The following is a 22,418-nucleotide window of genomic DNA, read 5'->3' as shown; positions in this document are numbered from 1 at the left end:
CCCTACACAAAATAGAAACAAAAACAAAGAACATAAAACAAGGAAGAAAGAAATAAGTAACTCAAGCAAATAAGTTCCCAAGTTCAATTTAGATTAATGGATTGATTCTAGCTAAAGTATGATTAAGCCATGGTGTGTGGTCATAACCTTGTGTTCCTAATTCCCTAATTTGATCATTTGTTGTCTAACCTAAAATTAAGCATTAGGAACCCATTAAGCATAGAAGAACATTTTAAACAACCAAGTATGTATCTAATCCCTGTTGTCGAATGTCCATACATACTCTTCCTATGCATAGTTCAATTCGAATTAAAGCATGGTGTATACTCTTAATTCAAACCAAGATAGCTAACATGCAAGCCTAAATGGTGATCAATCTTTCAAACTAGCATATTAACTTATAAGCATAATGAATAAGAACAAAAACCATAATTGAAACTTGGAAACTAATTCAACTTGAAAACTTAAGAAAAGAATTTACATAACAAAGAAAAATAAATTACAACTAAGAAAACATTAAGGAAACTAAGAGAACTTTGAGGAAGAAAGGAAGTGTTTGAGAACTTTGAGGAGGGAGAAGAGAGTGTTTGAGAACTTGGAGGATTTGGAGAAGAAAGTAGAGAGGTGTTTTGAGAGCTTTGTGGATTTTGGAAGAGAGTGTTTAGGAACTTTGAGAATTTGGAAAAGAAAGTAGAGAGGTGTTTTGAGAGCTTTGTGGATTTTGGAAGAGAGTGTTTAGGAACTTTGAGAATTTGGAAGAGAGTGGTTGAGAACTTGGAGGATGTTTGTGAACTTGGAGAATTTGAGAACTTAGGGAAGGAAGAGAAATGTGTTTGTGAAGTGTTTGAGACATGGAGACTTTTGGAAGAGAAGGGAAGTAGAGAGATGTTTGAGAACTTTGAGGATTTTGGAAGAAAATGTGTTTGAAAGCTTTAGAGAATTTGATGAAGGAAATGGGAGAAGTGTTTGGGAAGTGTTTGGAGAAGAAAGTATTTGAAGAATTTAGAAGAAGAGAAAGGAAAAGTGTTTGATATTTAGTACAAAGAAAATTTAATAGAATGATCTTATTACAACAATTGAGAACTACAAAGGGAAACTAAGAGAATTTGAGGGAGAGAAGGGAAGGGAGCTCTAGAGAAGTGCTTGAGAGCTCCCCCCCTTGGGGTGTTATTACAAGCTTAGAGAACTTCCCTATTTATAGGCCTAGGGGAAGTGAAAATCAGAATTCAATAAGACAAATGCATACAACACTTGAATTATAAAATCTGAAATGGTTGATGCACTTGTATTAGAAAATCTTGAATTGGTTGATGCACTTCACCACTAAATCCCACCAGCAGCCCTAGCTCATCTTCATGTCACCATGACCAAGCTTCCAACCAGAAATGATAGCTCATACCTAGCTCACCATGACCAAGCATCCAACCAGCACATGCTGAGGTCAGCATGACCAGCAACTTCAAGGGCTTACAACTTGGGCTTCTCTTAATCAAATTAGGACTTTAAGCACTCTAAATTGAAGTTCAGAATGTCTTCTTTCCAGCCATATGTTATTTGGGCCAATCAAAGGTCGGAGGAAGAAGTTAAGGCCGAAACAAATTGCTAACTCATTTTCCGCGCTGATAAGATCCATCCTGAGCATGGTTCTGTGTTTGCTAGGTAACGGACTCCAGATTTATCCAATGGGGCTGAATTTTGGATATGTTATAGTACACACCAATTGGAGCAACCTTCATGAAGAATGTGGCCTCATCCGAGCTATGTAGGTTGCTGAAACAAAGCTTGCAATATGACCTACGGAACTGGACTGGCAGGGGGCTGTAGCCATAATGAATTTGTCTTTAAGCTCTTCATCAATTCATCCAAATTAGGCCTTAACATGCTTGAATTGCATGAATTATGTTCTCCAAAGCCATCATTGTTACCTAAAGCTCAATTAACTGAAAGATAAACACAAAAAGGATTAAAAGCACAAGTTTAACTCAAAAACATAACCAAATCATAAGCTAGAAGGGTAAGAAATAATATACAATTATGAACCGATCAAATACCCCCAAACCTAGATTTTGCTAGTCCTCGAGCAAAACAACACAAAACAAAGTTAAAAACAAAACTAGAAGTTAACTAAACCACTTTCGTAGGTAACTCGATTGCATTTAGCATATGCAACAAGCCTTTAAACCTCTAGGCATCCCTAGTAGGAGGAGTTGTGTCTCCTGAGGGTTTAACAGATACGATACCCACAAACGTTTTACGGACTCTGTAAAACAAAGTAATTAGAAAACTTAAAGATTGTTAGTCCTTAAACAAAACCAAAAACAAAAACAAACACAAAAACACAAAGAACTTAAAACAATTTTTCCGAACATTTTCTGAAGAGAAATGACTCATGCACATGACTTAAACGTTTTAACAATAAAAGCTCAATTTTTAGACATTATTTACAAAGCGGCAAAGTTCTAAACACAATATGCTCAAAGTGTAGTAGTGTGATAGCCAAATGCAACAAATTCCCCAATCTTAGTTTTCACACAATTTCAAAAATCATACAAAGCATAAGTTCAACTTCAAATCTCACCAAAGTTGTCCTCTCACAAATGAATCACTCAGAAGAGGGCTATAATGCACACTCAGTTATAAACATGAGAATAGAGTTAAACCATAAGGGACTTAACTCGCAATAGAAATATGAAGAACTTGCATTAATATGATCTCAAGAAGGATGTCAAACACTTAAAAGTAGAAAAATGAATGCAATTTAACCACATGACATTTAAGATCAATTTAGGTCTTTAACATGGGTTGTAATGGGGCCAAGGGTGTAAGGTGAGTAAGAAATGAAGGATATGGATAATACAAAGTCCAAGGAATTCGCAATGCAAGAGCATAAAATAATTGTTTACAAGACTTCGAATCATCACGATTAGATTTTTTTCTTTTACCTGATCAAAACTCCTTATACCCTTCATTTACATTGATTCACTCCTTTCCTGAACAACCACCAATTTATTTTGAAGGCCCAAAAATGAAATTTCATTCAACCACCACTTAATTACAACTTTTCTCTTTTCTTTCACCAATTGTGTGATTTTTTTTTTTTTTTTTCGAAATGTAACACCCATTCCCTATGAGTTCCTTAGAAAGGTAAATATTTGTTTTTCGGGCTAAGGCGAGGAAATAAAATTGGTAAATGAAAGAAAAGGTTTACATGTAGGCTCAAAATGGTTAACAATGGAAAATCATGCTTAAGCATGCATAAGGTTAGCTTGAAAGGCACAAACGATCCAAAGAGGGCCTTAATATCACTTCTTAAATGTCGTGAAGTCAAATTGCATAAGAATGAATGACTTTTAAGTGTTCAACCAAATCAATAAATAATGAGATCAAACAACAACTTTGATGACAAGAAAATAAGAGTATGTATATAACACTCATGAATTGAAGTACAAGGCTCAAAAGCTCACTTTATATGGTTATATAAGTCTAATTTATGCTTGATACAATTCTTTGGGTCATGCAAATCCTTTAATTGGAGAATTATGAAACAAATGGCAAGTGCAAAGAAGGTTTCGAACATATCATGCTAGAACAATGCCAAATTTTTTTTTTATTTTTTAATAAAGAAAAAAAAACACTAAAATAAAATGAAATCCAATTTTTATTTAAGTCATGCAAACATTTATCACTATCTCATCATAAGTGTTCGGAAAGTGACTCAAAACAAAAACAAAACAAAACAATACTTAAAATAAAAACAAGCAAAAAAAATAAATAATTTTTTTTTTTTTTCAATTATTTTTTTTTTTAATTTTAAGAAAAACCAAATTTACTTGCTAAACTCCAATACCCCCAAACCTAGAAATGAACATTGTCCTCAATGTTTAAAAATTAGCCACAACCAATGTCATAACAACAAATGAAGGGTATTAAAGCAAATAAAAATCACAAAACATACAAAAATAAAATAAAACAATTACAAAATAAAAATTACAAAACAAACAATCAAATAAAATAAAATAAAATAAATAAATAAAAAAACACGAAACAGTAAAACACTCAAAACAGTAAGCCCTAACAGATAGTCTTACACAAACTGAAACCCAAACAATTGAAAGCCCAACCCAAAATGAAATTAACCCAACAACGGTAAAACCCGACCCAACATGAAATCTGAAGCCCACACGTTTAAATTTAATTTTTTTCTTAAAAAGATAAAACGTGAATTATGAGCGCAAAGCGGGATTTCTAAAAAGAGGGAATGTGGTCCCTGATGTCGTTTCATGGATAGTCACGGGCAGAAAGCAGGAGCCACGTGTCGACGCATAGAGGCGCCGCAGATCCACAAGCGAAAATTACGGGCTCATGGAAAGGCGCGACAATTTTGCTGAACGCGTCCGTTCAGACAAAGCAAGTCGTGACAAATGTGTTGGAAACGGTTGGAAAGTGAGAAGGTTGTGGGACTCGAGGAACGCTGGATATTCAGAAAACGCTTAGACGCTGCAACGGCTAGGGTTTGTTTGTCAAAGACTACATCTATAAGAAGGAAAAAGAAGGGAAAAAAAACAAAAAACAAAAAACACACAAACTCAGAAACACAAAAGAGAAAAGAAGCAAGAAAAAAAAAAAAAGTGAGAAATCAAATGGCTTCTTCCTACCCCTTTTCGTTAGATCTCAACCTAGCTCCACCGACTCAGACACGAGGCCAAGCAGTAGCACCAGTATGGATGCCCTACTTTGCCTCCGCACGGGGGCCTGTGACTGTCAATGACTCAATACTCCTGGACAACGATGTTGCCATTGGAGTTTGCAGAAATTTAGTGACTCCCAAAGATATACGTGTGTTCGGGACAAGGGATGACAACCGGGTCACGAGTGATGCCCTGGCACTGAGCGTGCAGAGTACAGCATGTGTCGCAAGTTTGGGTCATCGCCTACTTGCGAAGTCCCATGAGGTAGAGGTGCTTAAAGCTCAGTTGGCGGCGGAGCGAAGTTTGGTTGAAGACTGTCAGAGTGCTATAAAAAGCTTGAAAAGGGAGAGGTCAAGGATTGTGGAGGTGAATCGACACCAGCTAGAAGTATTGCGAGACGAGAATAAAAATCTATCAAAGATGGTAGAGTTGTACTCTCGCGACATGAGAAAGCAATTGGAGGACCTAGACCGACCGGGTAAACGCAAGCAAGCGGATCGCGAGAGTAGTTACGCTCAAGCTAAGATTGCGATCTTTGGGAGCTCAAGTGATGAGCCCCAAGAGGCTGTGCGTGAAGCCCCGGAAGAGGACAGCCAGAGGGCCAAACTCAAAGCTCCTATGGTCGAGACACCGAGCGCCAAGAAGAAATGATTTCAGTTTTTATTTATTATTTAATTTTAAAGTGTATGTGTGTTTTTTTTTTCTTTAATTGGGAAATAAAAACGTTAGCTATCTCAAAGAAACGATTGACCCTAAATGTAAAGAACGACAATCAAACAAAAACACGAAGACCCAAACAAGATTTTTTTTTATTTTTATTTTTTATTTTTAGTTAAGTAAATACACAAATAACTGCTTCTTCTTTTAAGAGAAAAACTTAAGGATGACCAGTTAAGGGCCTCAGAAAACACAGCCAGGGGTTCCGGGAAGGTTGGAGGGGTCACAATGGTCCCGCTTAAAACCCTAACTTCTTAGACACCGAAGGTGTCGCCTTAAAGAACTCCTAGACACTGTATAGACTGCGGTTGCTCACTGGAGTTACCAAAACTTTAGCTCCTTCAAAGAATATCCTATGAGTTTTAAATTATACTACCTAATTAAATAAAAAACAAAATAAATAAATAAATAAATAAACTGAAATAAACACGCAATTCAAACAATAATTTAAAAGAAGAGTTGGGATTCTTGCACCAGGTGTCCAAGACGCATCTTTAATTTTGTCTCTTCTTCCAACTACATTATTAAGAAACCAGTCAAACAAGAAGAAAATAATTGAAAATAAAATAAAATAAAATAAAATAAAATAAAAACTGAAAAAGCAAAAACACAAACATCAGAAAACAGGGAGGCAAAAGTAAGTGAAAGTGTAGACATGCTCCCTTTTAAAAAAAAACGTGCTCGCAATTTGCGCCAGAAATGAAGGGATCCGAGAGAAAAGAGCACAGGATAGCACCCTCGAGATCCGAAGTGCATTCGGCTCCCTCATCTGCATAAGTCTATTTAAACTCATCTCGGTGAAGTAGAAGAGCACCCCGCATTTCTTCCTGCAAATTTAGAGAAAACATCAAAAAATCCAAAAACAAAACAATGACATCCTCATGCACTCACCTTGATGATCTTAGCCTTGAACTGTCCCTTGCACCACCGAATGCGCAGATAAGGGCTCCTCAAAACCATGTCTTCCCAAACTCCACATATCATCACGGTACGGCTTCAAACTTTGCTGAGGTAATACCGAACTTTTCTGAGGCAATGCCGAACAGAGCAGCGCTGCTTGGAGGCATGATTGGCAGCAAGCTCACACCGACAGATCATCTGCATGTGGCACAGAGGTCTGACAAAGCAGCGGTGGAGGAGTCCAATAATTTAACTGTTCTCCATGCGGTCTCGGCTACCAATTTGGGTATGCGATTGCTGGCGAGAACACGGGAGTGTGCCGCGATGAGCGAGGAAATAACTTCCTTGAAGGCTATGGTGGCGGACTTGCAGAAGCGGCTCTACTGTGCCAATCAGCACGCGGAAGCACTGCAGAGAAAAAATGAGGACCATGTGGAGCTGCTGCAGATTCTGCAAGTAAGAGACAATAGAGGCATGCCATGAAGATGAAGATGAAGATGAAGAAGTTGTTTTTATTTTTAATTTACTTGAATGTTTTTTTTGTTTTTTATTTTTTTTATTTTTTTTTGTTTTACTTTTTTGTTTTCTTTGTTTGTAATGTTTGAAATGAAATAAAAATGTGTTTTTAACACTCAGAAATAAACTAACTAACCACACCACGTAAATAAATAAACTAACCTAACAAAACAAAAAAAAGAACATAAAAGAAAACAAAGAACTTCCAAATTGATTTTTTTTTTAATTTATTATTATTTACAACTAACTGACCACACAAAGAAAAAAAAAAAAACAAAGAAGTTCCAAATTGCAATTTACAAGGAAAATTAAATAAAAACTCAAATTTCAATTTTTTTTTTTAACTTTTTAATTTTTTAATTTTTTAATTTTTGTTTTGTTTTGTTTTGTTTTTTTGAAAAAAAACACACAAATATACAAGCAACTCATGGATGACCAGTTAAGGGCCTCAGAAAACACAGCCAGGGGATCCGGGAAGGTTGGAGGGGTCACAAAGGTCCCACTTAAAACCCAAACTTCTTAGACACCGAAGGTGTCGCCTAAAGAACTCCTAGACACTGTATTGACGGAGACGCTCACTGGAGTTACCACGAGTCAGCTAATATAAAAAATCTTTTTTAATTTTTTTTTAAGATAAGAAACAAAAATAAATTAAGATAAAATGAAACAACAAACCATAAACGAAAATGAACTAAGTACTGTAAACAAATTCAAACAAACAACATAAATTGTTGTACTAAAAGAAACAAACCAAGAAACCAAAGAAAATCACAAACAGCACTTTCTATCACCCGTTTATCACCATTTGGACAGATTCGTTTCTATGTTTTTCAGCTTCGACCTATGTTCAGTTTTTAGCCTATAAATTTCCAACCGTAAGTCCAAATTTTACGTTCTTTATATGGTTGGATTCAGCATAGAAAAACAAAGAACTCAACGCAGACCAAAAGGCAAAAACAACTACGAAAATAAACAGAATTCAAAGAAGAGAAAGGATTGAAATGCTCCCCCTTGAAGCGATTAGGTCGAGCATGGATGCACTTGGAGGTCGCGACTTCTCCCATTGCTCCACACTTCCCATTCTTATGATTGAGGTTGTCATCTCTCTCCATTTTTATTAAGCTGGCATAAATTGCTAAAACAACCACACAAACTTGAAATGGAATTAAAATGATTAGGAAATAAAAACTAAAATGAAAAGGAAAATCAACACACATCCAATTCCATGCTTCAAAGCAACAAGCACCAATGGGTTGTGTAAGCTGGGACTTAAACCCAGTTCTCTTGCTTGTTGGGCAATTGTCCTTTTCTGTTGGACTACAAACACAACTGGTCCATTAACGTCATTAACTTTAAAACAAGAAATTGTCTAGAAAAACATGAAAATGAAAAATAAAAATAAAACAAGTAGGGAAAAGAAATAGAACCAAACTATGTTGCCAATCCCCGGCAACGGCGCCAAAAACTTGTTGCGTAGATTTAGCTCCACCAAAATGGATTAAGCTGCATCCTCAACTTGTGATACTCGCAAGTGCACGAACCGTTGGTAGTATAGCATATGTAAGTGCGAGGTCGATTCCACAGGGATTGGTGATTGAATGATCCAATTTAGTTTCCCTACACAAAATAGAAACAAAAACAAAGAACATAAAACAAGGAAGAAAGAAATAAGTAACTCAAGCAAATAAGTTCCCAAGTTCAATTTAGATTAATGGATTGATTCTAGCTAAAGTATGATTAAGCCATGGTGTGTGGTCATAACCTTGTGTTCCTAATTCCCTAATTTGATCATTTGTTGTCTAACCTAAAATTAAGCATTAGGAACCCATTAAGCATAGAAGAACATTTTAAACAACCAAGTATGTATCTAATCCCTGTTGTCGAATGTCCATACATACTCTTCCTATTCATAGTTCAATTCGAATTAAAGCATGGTGTATACTCTTAATTCAAACCAAGATAGCTAACATGCAAGCCTAAATGGTGATCAATCTTTCAAACTAGCATATTAACTTATAAGCATAATGAATAAGAACAAAAACCATAATTGAAACTTGGAAACTAATTCAACTTGAAAACTTAAGAAAAGAATTTACATAACAAAGAAAAATAAATTACAACTAAGAAAACATTAAGGAAACTAAAATTGAGAACTAGAAAGGAAAACTAAGAGAATTTGAGGGAGAGAAGGGAAGGGAGCTCTAGAGAAGTGTTTGAGAGCTCCCCCCCTTGGGGTGTGTTTACAAGCTTAGAGAACTTCCCTATTTATAGGCCTAGGGGAAGTGAAAATCTGAATTCAATATGGCTAATGCATACAACACTTGTTTTATAAAATCTGAAATGGTTGATGCACTTGTATTAGAAAATCTAAATTGGATGATGCACTTCACCAATAGATCCCACCAGCAGCCCTAGCTCATCTTCATGTCACCATGACCAAGCTTCCAACCAGAAATGATAGCTCATACCTAGCTCACCATGACCAAGCATCCAACCAGCACATGCTGAGGTCAGCATGACCAGCAACTTCAAGGGCTTACAACTTGGGCTTTCCTTAATCAAATTAGGACTTTAAGCACTCTAAATTGAATTTCAGAATGTCTTCGTTCCAGCCATATGTTATTTGGGCCAATCCAAGGTCGGAGGAAGAAGTTAAGGCCGAAACAAATTGCTAACTCATTTTCCGCGCTGATAAGATCCATCCTGAGCATGGTTCTGTGTTTGCTAGGTAACGGACTCTAGATTTATCCAATGGGGCTGAATTTTGGATATGTTATAGGACACACCAATTGGAACAACTTTCATGAAGAATGTGGCCTCATTCGAGCTATGTAGGTTGTTGAAACAAAGCTTGCAATATGACCTACGGAACTGGACTGGCAGGGGGCTGTAGCCAAAATGAGTTTGTCTTTAAGCTCTTCATCCATTCATCCAAATTAGGCCTTAACATGCTTGAATTGCATGAATTATGCTCTCTAAAGCCATCATTATTACCTAAAGCTCAATGAACTGAAAGATAAACACAAAAAGGATTAAAAGCACAAGTTTAACTAAAAAACATAACCAAATCATAAGCTAGAAGGGTACAAAATGATATACAATTATGAACCGATCAATTGCCATGTGTGAGAATTGACTCCGGGTGTGAAGAATGGCTGCAGAGCTTATGAAGAATGACGGTCGGCGATCAGTTCATAATTGTATATCATTTTGTACCCCTCTAGCTTATGATTTGGTTATGTTATTGAGTTAAACTTGTGCTTTTAATCCATTTTCTGTTTATCATTCAGTTCATTGGGCCTTAGGTAGCAATGGTGGCTTTGGATAGGAAAAGATGCAAAATGGTGCAAAAACGAGCAGACTGAGTTAGCAATTTGTTTCGGCCTTAACTTCCTCCTCCCAACTTGTATTGGCCCAATTAATATGTGGTTGGAAAGAGGAGATTCTAAACTGCAAGATGGACTGCTCAAACGTATCAATTGATGAAGCCAAGCCCAATCTGTGGGCCCATCAAAATGCACACCATGCTCAAGATTGCAGCTGCCAGCTGTTGAGCCTTGTCACCTCCTTTAAGCCATGTGCCTCACCCCAGCAACCAAAAGAAAACCACATGGGTTGGCAGCAAAAGGCAGCCACAATTGAACACATTTGAAAACCCATGTGAAGAAAGCTTGAGGTGCAGCAGCAAAATAAGTATGGGATGGAATTGATTCCAACCACACTAACATAGACAAGATGAAGTGAGAGTTATGGATTGTATTAAAAGAGGAATGGTGGTGTTGGAATTCATCATGATGTTCCTCCCTCTTAGCCCTATAAATAGAGAAGACTCCAACCATTCTCCAGACTTGCATGATTCCATCAACACATCCAGAAATCATCCTCAAACATTCCCACAACCCCAAACACTCCAGCAATCAACCCAATACTCTAAACTGCCCCAAATCACCAAAACAGTTCCAGAAAGCCTCCCTTCCATTTCCCTACGAATTTCCTCTTTCTCAGCCATCACCACTCACCCAAACTCATCCCAAATCACCTACTAGCTGTCATACATCATTCTAGACGTGGGGAAACTCTTGGAGAAGCATTAGACGTGGGGAAGCTCTTTGAGAAGCATTAGACGTGGAGAAGCACTTGAAGAAGTCTTGGACACCACAAGAACTTCAGAAAATGGGTTTTTCTACTCTTATTGCATTCCTTATGTTTTCTCATTTCTATCTAAGTTTCTTTTCCATTATGAGCAGCTAATTTCATAACTAGGGCTTCGATGTAACCTAACATGAATATTCTGGGTTCATAAGTTTGAAGTTTGGAGTTTCAAGTTGGATTCATGATTCATGTTCTTATTCGTTATGCTTATCAGTTAATATGCTTGTTTGAATGATTTATCACCATTAGAACTTGTATGGTTTGAATTAAGAGTAGACACCATGCTTTAATTCGAATTGAACTATGAATAGGAAGAGTATGTATGGACGTTCGACAACAGGGATTAGATACATGCTTGGTTGTTTAAATTGTTCTTCTATGTTTAATGGGTTCCTAATGCTTAATTTTAGGTTAGACAACAGATGATCAAATTAGGGAATTAGGAACACAAGGTTAGAACCAGACACCATGGCCTAATCATACTTTAGCTAGAATCAATCTTTGAATATGAATTAGACTTGTTACTTGACTCCTTATAACCCAGAATTGAATTGTTATGGTGATTCGAATGCTCTAGTCTCCAAATCTGTTTTCCAGCTCTTAAAACCACTCTTTGTTACACTTACTTACTTTGCTTTTGTTTGCAATTTCATTTTGCTTCTTTTGTTCAACAATCACAACCACTCTTGCTTTAAATTCTGTTTTAGACATAACCTCCTACTTTCTTGAATTTGGTAATTTAAGTACATAACTAGTTTTAACTTCTCAGTCTTCGTGGGTACGACCTCGTACTTGTCTTGCTATACTACTAATTGCCCCGTACAATTGCGAGTTAACATAATTCTAACAACAGTCGGGCTTATGAAGAATGGCTGCCGGGTGTTGGAGTTTTGGAGAAATAGCGACCGGGCTTGAGTAATGGCTGGGCTTGAGGAGTTGCGATCGGGCTTGAGGAGTAGCGACAGGGCTGGAGGAGCGGACGGGCTTGAGTAACGGCCGAGCTTAAAGAGTTGTGGCTGGGCTTTAATAGCGGTCAGGCTTGAGGAGTAGCGGCCGGGCTTGAGGAGTTGCGGTCGTGCCTGAGTAGCGACCGGACTTGAGGAGCGACTGGGCTTAAGTAACATCTTGGCTTGAGGAGTTGCGGCCGAGCTTGAGTTGGGGTCGGGCTTGAGTAGCTGCCTGGCTTGAGGAGAGGCCGGCCTTAAGGATTTGCGGCAGGGCTTGAGGAGTAGCGGCCAGGCTAGAGAAGTATCGGGGTCGGGCAGGAGAAGGTCAGCCCCATAGAATTCCAAGGAGCCCAAAGGGCGAAGCCTAAGCCATGGATTCGTGCCCAGGATTTCCGGAAGAATATATGCACGCGGAGAATGCCTCACAAGGAAAGAAATGAAGGAGATTGATGATAGTTCAGAATATTCCAAAACAAGAGAGAATCAAGAAATCAGAGTATCTCTACCATTGAAATCCCATGGATTTAGGGGGCCTCGAAAGGAAAGAATTTTACAAGAGTTGACATTTGGCCATTCAATGGCCAGCCTATGGGCCAACAAACGCTCTATATAAACCTCACCAAACGAAGGTAGAAGACACACAACATCAGACAGACAAACCTATTTTTCGCCTAACACTTTTCTTTTCCTAGATTTAGGACTTTACTTTTCAAGCACCTAGTGTAGAGAGTTCTTCCTTTCCTAGTGTAAGTTTAAATTATTGCAATTTACATTACCTCATCTTTTAAATTCAAGTCTATTTCAATTGCTTTACTTTTCATTATTATCGCATTTTAATTAAGTTTAATTTCAAGTTTAATTTAGTTTATTGTTCTTATCGTTCTTATCGCTTTTATTTCATTCTTGCTTTATTTATCGATTTGATCTATTTTATCGCACTTTAATTCTCGTCTTTACGTTTAAATGCACATTTAATTTAATCGCATGTTTTTCACCTAAAAACCTAAAAATCACAAAAACATCCATACGAAGCTTAACCATCCTCGAGCTCGAGGAAGTGAAAGAACCTAGGCCAAGAGGAGGTTCCTTGCTTTGCCGATCAATCACTTGATCATAAGTTAGAAGCGCAACATATCCATCTACTCACATTCCATTTAAGCCCAAATTTGTGGCTTGGTGGTGGCACGCCCTGCACTCAAAAGAAGAATGACCAAAAGTTCCTTCCGTCAGCCGCCTCGACTGAAAAGAGGGAAACATAATTTGGCACGCCCAGTGAGACTCACACTATATGAGCGACCGAAAGGAATGGCAACATTCCTATCAGCCGATGAACTACAACAGTTATGATTCTTGTTGCTCGAATAGCCAATCCATTGGCCAACATGGTGACCACAACCACTATGGCCAACATGGGATCCCTCGACACAACACACAACTTGTCATTTTACATTCTCTTCAATTTCTATCATAGGAGTAGCATAATGTAGCCATAGCCTAGTTCTTATTTTTTCCGCTCTAGTTTCCGTAGATTTCAATTATGCCTTTACATTATTGTTCTTGTTTTTCAATTCTATTTTAATTACAATAACTTTAGTTCATGTTATCTTTACTGTTCTTCGTAATCTAGTTTACTTTCTGCCCTTTACTTTACACACTCGCATGTCAATTATTTAATTTATGCAATTTACATTACGCACTCATCTTTACATTCTTTATTTTACGCACTTTAAATTACATACTCGTCTTTAAATTATTTATTTTACGCACTTTACTTTCCGCACTTATCTTTCAATTATATTTAAATTCAAGCACCTTTTACTTTACGCACATGTTTTTCGTTTCATTACATTTCACCTTCAATCTTCATCTCCACCCACTCCACATCATTTGGTTGCTCACATAAAGCCTTGACTCCAAAGTAGTGAAAGAACCTAAGTCGTGAAGAGGTTCCTTGCTCCGCGAACAATCGTTTGATTAAAGTCAGATTTCGGACGCATCATCTACTCACATTCCATTCAAACCTAATTTGTGGCTTGGTGGTGGCACACCTCGCACTCAATTAAAGAAGGACCAAAAACTCCTTCAATCGGTCTACCCGGCCGAAAAGAGGGAAACATAATTTGGCACACTTAGTGAGACTCGTACTATATGAGCTACCGAAAGGAATGGCAACATTCCTATCAGCCAAGGAACTACAACGGCTATGATTCTTATGGCTCAAATAGCCAATCCATCGGTCAACATGGTGACCACAACCACTATGGCCAATACAATTTTACCCATCAAGGTGGGTATAACAACCAATATAACTCAAGTAGTCAAGTTGGTGGCCAATATGGTGGGCGCAACTATATTGGCAGGTATGATCTTATGAACCAAAATGGTTCGAATGATCAAAATGGCTTTGGTGGCCAAACTAATCAAGTGACATGGGGGCAATACACTTACCCATATGGTCAAAATAATCCGGCCAATATTTATGATCAACCGAGTTATGGCTCCCACCAAATGTATCATTCTAATGACTATAATGGCCAAAATGTTCTTAGCATAGGTGAAAGGCCATATGTTGACCGCACGGACAAAGAATATCAAGGTTTGATAAAGGGAACATCTAAAGTCAATGATGTATTTATGGAGATGGCAAATAGTTTTTATGTTTCCAACGAACTTTTGATCCAACATTTGCGTGAAATCTCCTCGCAACTTGCGATCGAAGAGCAAAATCTTAGCCAACAAGCCGAGGGGCAAACTCTCAACCTCAGGGGAAAACTCTCAACCTCAACCTTGATTCTCAGTCACAAGAGAAAAATTCTCATGTGGTGGCAATTCGACCACCTGTTCCACCTACTCCTCTAGAGGAAAATGAGGTTGGTAGAGAATGTGAGAGTGAGAAAGAGGTGGGCGAGACGACCTTAAAATCGAATATTCAAGGCCACCTTCCTTTTGAGAACTTGACATTGGTTGAGGAAAATGAGTCCACCTAAGGGGATGAGACCCAAAAGGTGGTCACCAATGAAAATTGCAATATGGTCCAACCCAAGGCAACCATCCTGGGATGTAATGACTTACAATCTAGTGAAAAAGAAAGTCGGAGCATAACCCGAGATGCAATAATGATAGACATGATTGTAAGAGAAAAGCTCGACATTGTGAGACCATAATTGCAAGTGGTCATGTTTATCGAGCCCCAGCCAAAGTCTAAGATTGGCCAACCAAGTGGACTTGGGGGGCATGAAGGGTCGGCCAAAGTGATCCTAAGGGGATCTAAATTTTAATGTATTTTAGTTTTCAAAAAAAGAGACATTTTTTTATGTAGACTTATGTAGACTTCAACCACATGTTGCAACCATGCATAAATTAGTCTTTGATTTTATATTAAGGAAAATACTTGGCTCTTAGGAATCATTTCTCCTTGCACTCAAACCACATTTTTATATGTGTGTATAAACTTTTCTTTTCTTATTTTAATGGGTTAGTTTTGCATGTGTCATATTGTGATTTATCTCTTACACGCAAGGAACATTTTATACAAGGACTTCTTCAAAATTTTAGAGGATTTGTGCAAAATGAGCAATAAGGCCTTAGTTTTTTATTTATTTATATACAAGTAATATTGATGGAGGGGGGAATCGAACCTAGGAAATTGAGTGCAGGGTGCAAGGATAAATGCTCTTAACCACTTGAGTTACAAGCCCTTTGCCGTAAACAAAGCTTTCAAACGAAAATGTTGTAAAAGAAATTGGGTCATATACAATAGAGAGCGAACTAGGGCTTAAGATTTACAGTAATAAGGCCTTCTAAAACAAAGCTTTCAAACGAAAATACTATAAAAAGAATTGGGTCATATACAGAAAGCGAACTAGGGCCTAAGATTTACAAAACAAAACCTTATAAATACTAAAGGTCCGTTTGGTATCCTATTCAAATAAAGTGAACTGAAAAACCATGATTCATTTTAAAAACATGAGTTTTCAAATACTTATTTTAAGATATAAAAACTTGTTTAGTATTGAACTCCAAACTATTTTTAAGATCTAAAGAAAAATTAAATATCATAAAATCAGAAATCCTAGATTCCCAAATTGAAATTAACAAAAGCAAAGGAAAAATCGAAGCCAATCCGATTTGAAATATGTGAGATGGAGAGAGAGGGAGAGAAGGAGGAGGAGAGAGGAAGAAGAGAGGCACGCTGGGTGTTGGAGAAGAAAAAAAGCTGATAAAACGTAGTCTTTAAAATTGGGGTATTTTTGAGTTTGGGGTTTCAAAAATGGACCTACCAAACAAGTTTTTATGGTTTTGAACTCCTATTTTTTGAGTTTAAAATGTTGAATTCAAGTCAAATACCAAATGCCCCAAAACCTTTGGGTTTTTTTTTTTTTTTTTTTTTTTCGATAGGATGGGGGAGGAGGAAGTAATGCATATGGGGTTTCTCTTGATGTCTCCTCTATGGTTCCAACCCGTGCCATAGGGGGGAGTGGGTAAGCACCTCAGCTAGGGCTGTCAATGGGTCGTGTCGTGTCGGGTTCGTGTCGTGTCAAACTTTTAAACGTGTCAAGAAACCCCAACCCAAACACGACCCATTTATTAATCGTGTCAGGAAATGCAAACCCAAACCCAACCTGTTTATAAACGGGTTGACACGACACGACCTGTTTATGACCTGTTTACTAAACAGGTTGGGTTAGGTCATAAACAAGTAACCTACCTGTTTAATAACCTGTTTATTAACTTGCTTGGGTTAGGTCATAAACAGGTAACCTACCTGTTTAATGACCTGTTTAAAAACCTGGTTGCTTCAAATTTAAATTCTAACAACCATCTCAAATATTCTGCCAAATCAAACATTCCAAAATGACAATAAAATTAAAAACTTCAAAGTCAGTCTAAAATCCAAATCAAACATAAACAAAAAAATCTTTGATTATATTACAACATAAAATACAACATCACATTCCCAACTCAAATATTCAGCCACCATTGTAATACGCAGACGGATAAGCATTCGGGAGATAGCATAGAGATGGATCCATGAAATCAGGTCACGGAGCGCTCTGATTGGATCTGACCATTTGCAGCATTTCCAGAATCAATAGACCCATATTGATTAACAGAAGGCTGCATTGAAAAAGCAACTAACCTTAGAACCACATATCAGATTAAATAATTGAATGTTTCAGTATGCTTTTCAAGTTCCACTTAAATTCAGCAAATAACCATATTTTCTTTGATTCCCAGAAAATTAGCAGTTTGAAATGTATGGTACCTTCTTAGTTGGCTCAGGAATTTCCAGGATCTTGGTTTGAGAATCTAATGACAACTTCTGTAGCAAATCTGCTGCTTCTAAAGAAAGCAAACGGTGAAGGAAATACATACTTTTGTAATAGACATATACAATCAACAAACAAAAACAACACGTGAATCCTTGTTTTAATTAATAACAACAGAATAAAAAGCCTTGATGATAGAACCCCCAATCGATTGATAAGCTAATAATAAATCGAAAAGTTTAAAGCCCAGAAAACTTCGGAACAAGAAAATAAAGAAATCTAAATGAACAGGAATTGAAAGACAAAGATCTTCCAAACATAGGGAAACGAAAGAAAAAGATAGGAAAAAAATACCCATAATTATTTCCCGAGAGGAAAGCAGTCTCAGGCTTAGCTCTTCTTCTCTGGGAGGCAGAGACGGAGACTGAGAGATGCAGAGGATGGGAGGCAGAGACGGAGACTGAGAGATGGGAGGCAGAGACGGAGAGAGAGAGAAAGGAGCTGACGGCTGTTAGGGTTAGGTTTTGGAATGTGAGAGAGAGAATGTTTACATTATATATTGTGCTGTAGGTTATTAGGGTTCAAAGTAAATGGGTTTTGTAATATACAGATTACCTTATTTTCATCTCCAACATTTAAGTAAATGTCTTTGTCATTTTACTTTCATTTATTTTTATATTACTCCATTTACTTAAGTTTACAATGTAAATAAGGAAGTACCCCCCATTTGGATTCAAATAAAAATACTAGAAAATCAAATTCCCACCAAATCAAAATATGAAAAATCGGTTTTAGTGCAAAATACGATTTAGGCTAAAAAAGATGGCTCATCAAGTCAATATATACTTCATACTTAAATCTCATAAAATCAAGTTTTCTTATTTGATGTGTAAGGAACAAAAACCGCCAAAAATTATCTCGAGAAAAATGATTATTCCGAAAAACCATTTTTCATACTTAGTCAATATTGCACCTCTGCTAAAAAAGTGACATGATACAAATTTTATAAGTTATACGAAATTTCTTTTGAGATTAGGATTTAGGGATTAGAGTTTAGAGTTTTGAGTTTATGGTTTAGGGTTTAGGGTTTAGGGTTTAGGGATTAGGGTTTAGAGTTTTGGGTTTAGGGTTTAGGGATTAAAGTTTAGTGTTTAGAGTTTAGGGTTTAGGGTTTAGGGTTTAGGGTTTAGGGATTAGAGTTTAGGGATTAGGGTTTAGGGATTAGAGTTTAGGGTTTAGGATTTAGAGTTTAGAGTTTAGGGTTTAGGGTTTAGGGTTTAGAGTTAGGGTTTAGGGTTTAGGGATTAAAACGTTAAACCCTAAACCCTAGATACATAATTAACTCAAATAATAATGAATAATTACTAACAAATATAATTTAGGGATAAAAATATAATAATTAAGTGCTCATCAATTTGTAAAGATATTATAAATATCAAATGTTGTAACATATAATCACAAAGTTATCCACACCAAGATGGATAAGGAGCAAGGAGAGGGGTGGAATTGGCTAGGGTTCGAAACCCATTGGGTGTGCTGAAGGTTCAATTTCTTTAATTTTTTTCGCGGGTTGGCAGGTAGTAAACGGGTTGACACGACCCATGACACGACCCATTTAATAAACGGGTTAAAACAGGTATTTAAACGGGTTGGCGGGTTGACCCGAAACCCACCCGTTTATAAATGGGTCAGTGGTGGGTTGACCCGAAAATTACCCATTTATTAATGGGTCGTGTTCGTGTCGTGTTTTTCCCGTGCGGGTTTCGAGTCGTGTAACGGGTCGAGTCGGAAATTGACACCCCTACTCAAACTTATCAATAACTTTCTTCAAGGGGCGGGTTAGGCAAGTTGATAAAGGCAGTGTGCTACCTCATTGCACTTAAATTCGAGTATCTCTTCTTGTAAATTAGATTAAGCAATTTAGACTATAACTTATTTTATTTATTTAAATATTCTTCAAAAAATACCCAAACTTTAGGAGTAGGTTCAAATTAGTACCAAACTTTTAAATGACTGTGGCAAACGTAGGCCAATATTTATGTTGATGTGGACTTAAAAAGCTAATAAAAACCAAATTACATTTTAAAATAATTAAAAAAAAATTTAAAAGTACAATTTATAAATATTATAAATTTAAAACAAAATAAATAAAAATGTAAATAAAAAAAAAAAGACATAGCCCATTGTGCCTCCAACACGACCCCCATCCACATCTCAGCCTCAACCCTAGCCACCTCTCCGTATTCCAGCCCCACCTTGACCCATCCTCCATTGTTAGCCCAACTCACCCACCTGCAACAGCTTTTAGAACACTTCCATTCATTTGTCATGACAAAGGGAAATGGTAAGTAAGGGCGGTTACTGTTTTCATGAATAGTATCTGTCCTAACAATTATTTTTTTGCTTTTCCACACATTGCTATGGCAACCCAAGGGCAATTACTATTCATATGGGATTAATAAAAAATTCTAAATGTTTTCCAATTTTTTTCTTTGATGACATCAGCACCATTAGGCAATAGTTTGGGCTGATCTTGCCTTTGAGCCTACCCAGTCTTGGTGGAGCCCACCTCCTGTACAGGCTGGATTTGCTTGGTGGAGTGGGTTTTTGTAGCCCAAAAGGCCTTTTGCCATGACAAAACAAACTGCTGGAAGTGCTTTTACTAGTGAACTACACCTTTTTTTAGTTTATAAAGTCTTGTATTTCTAACATTATTCATAAGAAATGAAATTTTCGTTCATGGTTATATTTTATGTACTATTTATTCTTGATAGCACTTAAATATTGCAATGATTTAACAATTTTAACATAATACTTTATTTATTTTATGATTAAAATAATTTTTAGGTGTGAAGGTTAGAAAACATATTAAACACAAGAACTATATAAGTGAAAGTGAAAATGAAATTGCTTTTCTTTTTACCAAACACTTGAATACAAAAATAATTTCAATGTATACCCTTTTTAGTCATTAGACACAACTCACAACACTTTTACACCAAATTTACCAAACACTCATAAACTGATTCTTGTACCAACAACACTTTCAACAAAAAATTTATCAAATGCCAAACTATTTTCTCTCACAGCTGATTTCTCTCACAGCAAATTTGACAGTAATTATTTTCACATCACAACAATGCCAAACTGGCCTTTAATGTAGTAATTCAATTCTACCGTCGATACCATTGGGAAATGTACATGCACCTTGCTTTATGGTAGAAACCTTTTGAAATTTTCGTACTTTACTAATCCGTAATCAGATGATGAGGAATATTGATGATGAATTGAATTGAGGAGAAGTCAGAATCCAAATTCCATTGAAGTTGTTTACTAAATTATTTGGATTCGGGGTTGGAATTGTACTGATTCCATATAAGTTGTTTACTAAATTCCCCTGAATTAGAATTGAAACCAATTTAATGACTAAAAATAAATTATTTTATATACAATTTTTTAATTAAAAAAATGGAAAAAAATGTAAAAGTCTTTTTTAATAGATTCTTGTTGGTTACAACCTTTGGAATTATTCTTCTTTTTTCGTTTTAATTTGGAATTTTGAAAAGTGTGTGCGGATATAATGGGTAGAAAAATAAATTCTCAATGGGTTGGTTCTCTAACATTCAGAATATAACGTCCTACTCAAGAGTCCAATTCCTCCAAAATCAGGAGTTGAATTCCTGATTTTGTGTGAGCCCCACTTCTTATTTGAGTGACGTAAATGCAAGAATCATTTGTAATTGGAATTCAATTCTGATTACGGACTAGTAAACACATCGTTAATGCTCTTCATTCATTTGAGCATATCAACCACCAAAAATACGTTAATGTGGAATATTAATTACCCAGTTTTATCTTCAATGCACCAGCCACCAATTTGCATTTCTCCAAGTTAAATGCATTTGCTAATAACTCTTGGGAGTTTGGACAGCTACTCCATCATGGGCTGGACCCATGGCACGCCAACAGATTGTGGGTGCTATGACTTGTTTATGTGTGTGTGTGAGAGAGAGAGAGGGTCGGGAAAGCAGGGGTTGCGCTTGCGGGGGTGGATGTGGGTTCGTCTATGCACCACCATCATTGCCACGTTTATGTTGTAGAAAATGAGATAGGATTGAGAGGAAGACTAGATTGAAGAATGACCCCGTTGAGGTTTGTTCTGTATTCATCACAAATTTATAATTACAAGAGTTGACTTTGTACAAAGCTAATAACAGTAAGTAAATATCTCTAGAATAAATACAGTGGTCTGCATATAGGAAAGAATATGAGTTTGCTTCTGTCAAGAGCAATCTCCTTTGATAGATGGAGAAATATCTGGTGATGGCAGAATTATAGGAGAAGACTTCGTGGTGTTTTCTTTGTTCAGGAGACTTCTGTCTTCATACATCGCCTGTAATGACTCCGGTGGCTGGGTTTGGTGATGGCTAGAGGTGAAGGTGGGGTTGGGATTAATGGTGGGTGGGTTTTTTTGTTGTTACTGTTTTAATTTTTATGTTTTTATTCTTTTAGATTTTTAATTTTAATTTTTTAATTAATTTAAAAAATAATTTTTTTAATTAATTTTTAATCCATGTGTAGTCCACTTCAGCACAAAAATGCCAAGTTGGACAAGTCACTGTTGAAATAAAAAATTCATTATCAGCAAACTAAATTCTGGCCCAAGTTTAAAGAAGTTGGGCTCATAGCTAAAATGGTCTTGTGGATTTATTTCTAAATTAGTTTAGGCCCATAAAAGGTTCTCGCTCTGTTACTGGCGGTATGATAGCCCTCCCAAAAGATCTCTGTCTGCAATCAAATGAAGAAAAAAATTGCACCAAAGCATCAGACCGTCGTTACCAAGAGACCAGAAGGGAGCAGAGAATTCAAAATTTTCTTTGGCCCAAAAAAAAAAAAATACAGTCAAGCCTTCAAGGAAATGATGAAAATAAAATCACAGAGATCACAAAAGAGAAAAGAGTTTATCTTCCTTTTCTCTCGACACCAAAAACAAAGGTATACGACACACGGCCTCCGTCGTACACAGGGACTGCAGATTAATGGTTCAGGCAAAAAAAGCAAAAGGGAAAAATAGCTCACCAATTTCAGGCTAAGAAGCCTCCTCCTCTGTTGCTGCTGCTGAAGAACCCAAGAGCAGCATAAGCCAAAACAAAAAAGCCCAAAAGTCGAAGAAGAAGCCCCGGGAGCTGAAGGAGAAACTAGCAAAAAGAAGAAGGAAAAAATAAAAC

General features: G+C 36.8%; 1 long non-coding RNA gene across 1 annotated transcript; it reads right to left on the bottom strand.

The window, feature by feature from the left end:
• Positions 1 to 16,767: 16,767 nt before the first annotated feature.
• LOC148293964 (uncharacterized) lies at positions 16,768 to 18,299 on the bottom strand. The gene is made up of 3 exons (XR_015836232.1): positions 17,545 to 18,299; positions 17,187 to 17,263; positions 16,768 to 17,038 (listed from the first exon to the last, which is right to left on the bottom strand). It is a non-coding gene; the product is annotated as an uncharacterized LOC148293964 (long non-coding RNA).
• Between the last annotated feature and the right edge of the window lie 4,119 nt (positions 18,300 to 22,418).

Source organism: Prunus avium, chromosome 6, assembly GCF_965620075.1.
Source record: "Prunus avium chromosome 6, drPruAviu1.hap1.1, whole genome shotgun sequence".
Classification (NCBI taxonomy): domain Eukaryota; kingdom Viridiplantae; phylum Streptophyta; class Magnoliopsida; order Rosales; family Rosaceae; genus Prunus; species Prunus avium.
The sequence above is the reverse complement of the archived record's forward strand: the minus strand, read 5'-3'. Positions and strand labels throughout refer to the sequence as shown.